The sequence below is a fragment of the Echinops telfairi genome, unplaced genomic scaffold (genome assembly GCF_000313985.2).
Source record: "Echinops telfairi isolate 266 unplaced genomic scaffold, ASM31398v2 ScPeMD7_3533;HRSCAF=4204_1, whole genome shotgun sequence".
Taxonomy (NCBI): domain Eukaryota; kingdom Metazoa; phylum Chordata; class Mammalia; order Afrosoricida; family Tenrecidae; genus Echinops; species Echinops telfairi.
In genome coordinates, this window is record NW_022107432.1 from 21,298,816 (window position 1) to 21,301,522 (window position 2,707).

At 50.7% G+C, this 2,707-nt stretch overlaps 1 non-coding gene across 1 annotated transcript; it reads right to left on the reverse strand.

Annotated features, from left to right (window-relative positions):
* Window positions 1-2,322: 2,322 nt before the first annotated feature.
* Window positions 2,323-2,456, reverse strand: LOC115871223. Its single transcript, XR_004047174.1, has one exon. It is a non-coding gene; the product is annotated as a small nucleolar RNA SNORA70 (small nucleolar RNA).
* Window positions 2,457-2,707: the final 251 nt, after the last annotated feature.

Here is a 2,707-nt window from a genome sequence, read left to right on the forward strand (position 1 = left end):
GCAGGATCTCAGGCATGCAAGGCACGGTAAGCACATACGTAACAGGAAGGGGTTGTATTAGAGGCACACACGTAATGTTGGGGGACGAACTAAGGGTATACTCGCAATAGGAAGGGCAGGTACTAGAATCATATATGTGACAGAAAGGTACATACGTAACAAGATGACAGCTTAATCTTGGTCGTCTCTGAGCTGGCTTGACCTTAGGTGTCTTTGAACTCTTCTCCAGGGGAGCAATCTATGGTCCTTACCAGAAGGGAGTGGGTCGTGCTTAGGGTTAGATGGTCTGGCTGCTTAGGGTTAGATGGTCTGGCTGCTTTTGATGGCTGATGACCTTTAGGCAGAGAGCCTTCCAGCAGTTGACCTTCAAGAGTATAGTAAGCAACCACGTGCTTGCAAACAGCGCTTCGAAATTGGCATTATTACAGAGGGACATCGTGGGAATAACTTTTACTTAAGAGAATGTGATTAGAACGCATCTCCAACTTACGTCTCCCTCCATGGGAGCCCCAGACTCCCAGACTCTGTGTGGAGAGTTTGTCTGCATACACTCTCTTCCCAATTCCGTGTCCCACCACAGAAGAAAGAGACACCGAAATGGAGGACACAGAGAGGGAGAGTCTGAAAGACAGAGAGAGACAGAAACAGAAGCTAAGGCAGAGAGACCCAGTACAAAGACAAACGAGAGAGCCCAGAGCCAAGTCCTCCGGGTGCAGAGGTGTAAGAGGAGAGGAGGGTCCATTAAAAGCACGGAGATGCCAGGTGCCAGAAACAGACTACTGCTGTCAGGTACTCTGCCTGTCCCTGCTCAAGAACCGGAGCTTTCTGCAAACTTTCGTTTCATTCTACGGGGAGCGTGCAGACTGGATTGTGTCCGGATCCTGAGTTTCGGATGTGCAGCTTCAGGCTTGCATTTCTACTACTGTCAAGCCTGATGATCCGCCGGACAGTGAGTGCAGTCCGGGGCGGCCAGCTGCCGCGCAGCTTTCAGAATCATTTCTTCCATGTCCACTTGCACGTAATCACTTCCATACCTGCCGTTTCTCGTGGACTCGTGAAGGCTTTGGTTTGCTCTGCAGCGTTTTTAAAGGTAAGCCTTCGCTTTTTTCTCCCCATAGGAAAGCTGCCGTTGGGAAGAAGAATTTTATTTTCTCCTCTAGGTTTATTTTGTTTAGCAAAAGCCTTCAGAAATAACTTCAGGGTTGCATTTCTCTCCAGTCCGCTTGCAAAGTGTGTTGACACGGTGGTTGAATTTCAATGGCTTGGATTGTTTTGAATGACTTCTGTGGTTTTGTTCCAAATTCCTCAAATACTAGTCGCTATGGAGGTGACCAGGTGAATGAGCTATTTCTTTAATAAGTGTTTTCACTGTGGGGGGTCTGGGGGGCTCAGTGTTAGGTAGAATTCGCCCCTTAGATGCAGGAGACTCGGTCTTCATTTCCCAGCCCACGCCCCTCCTGTGCCGCCACCACTAGACTCCTGTCCGAGCAGGCTTGCTTGCTGCTGTGATGCCCAACAGGATTCAACTGAGCTTCCAGACTAAGCTGGACTAGAAAGAGAGGCCTGCTGATCTACGCTTTGTGGCAGTGGATCCTGCAGGTAACTCGGGGTTGGGGTGATGGTCCCTGGAGAACGAGCAAACTCTACCCATGTGATTTGTATGGGGCACTCACAGGGCAACGAGTTAAGGCAAAAGTTCATTTAAGCAGAGTCCCATCAAAAGCGGTGAGAAGGATACTGTAAGCATAAATAAGACCACACCCTCCCCTGGCCTCCTCTGGGAGGAGGGCTTTGTCTGGGAGAAGGCTTCTTGTTTTCCAAGTGCAGTTTCTTTTCTTTCTCTTTTTATCAGGAAGTTCCATTTTTACTTGGTGGGCACAGGTGAGGCAGGGCGCAGGGCTACCAAGGCCTTCATGAATGCAGGGCCCACCACCTTCATGAATGCAGGGCCCACCACCTTCATGAATGCAGGGCCCACCGAGGGGCCACGGTGAGGGATGTATTTGGCTCCACAGCCATCCGGGATGCAGTGCTTCTCAGCCACCACGTCCTCAAACTCATCGGCATTAAACTTGGTGAGGCCCCATTTCTTGGAGATGTGGATCTTCTGGGACCCAGGGAACTTGAACTTGGCCCTGCATAAGGCCTCCATCACATGCTCCTTGTTTTGAAGCTTGGTGCGGATGGACATGATAACCTGGCCAATGTGGACTCTAGCCACTGTGCCTTGAGGTTTCCCAAAAGCATCTCGCCTCCCGGTTTGGAGCCTAGTTTAGGGAGAGCAGAAATTAGCCAGGCCGGAGGCATCGAAAAGCAGCAAAATGTTGTCTCGAAGGTCCCTTAGGGCAGCCTAAACGTACCAACAGGCTGCATACACTACCGAGGAGGCTTGCTGTTTGCAGCCATTGCACACCGGCCCCCACAAGGAGGGGGACGGTCGGCTCAATTGGCTGCAGGTTCAAGTGCTTTTTCAAAGGGGGAAAGAAGCCCTGGTGGCACAGTGGCTATGAGTTGGCCTGCTTATAACAAGGTCAGCAGTTTGAAACCACCAGCCACTCCTTCGGAGCAAGATGGGGCTTTCTGGTCCCATAAGCAGTTATGGTCTCAGAAACTCACAGGATGATTCATTTGTTTGTTTTTGTTTCAAAGGGAAGGAGGGTCACAGCTCCATAGAAGCCGCTTGCTAGTGACTAAGCTCGTCCTGGGC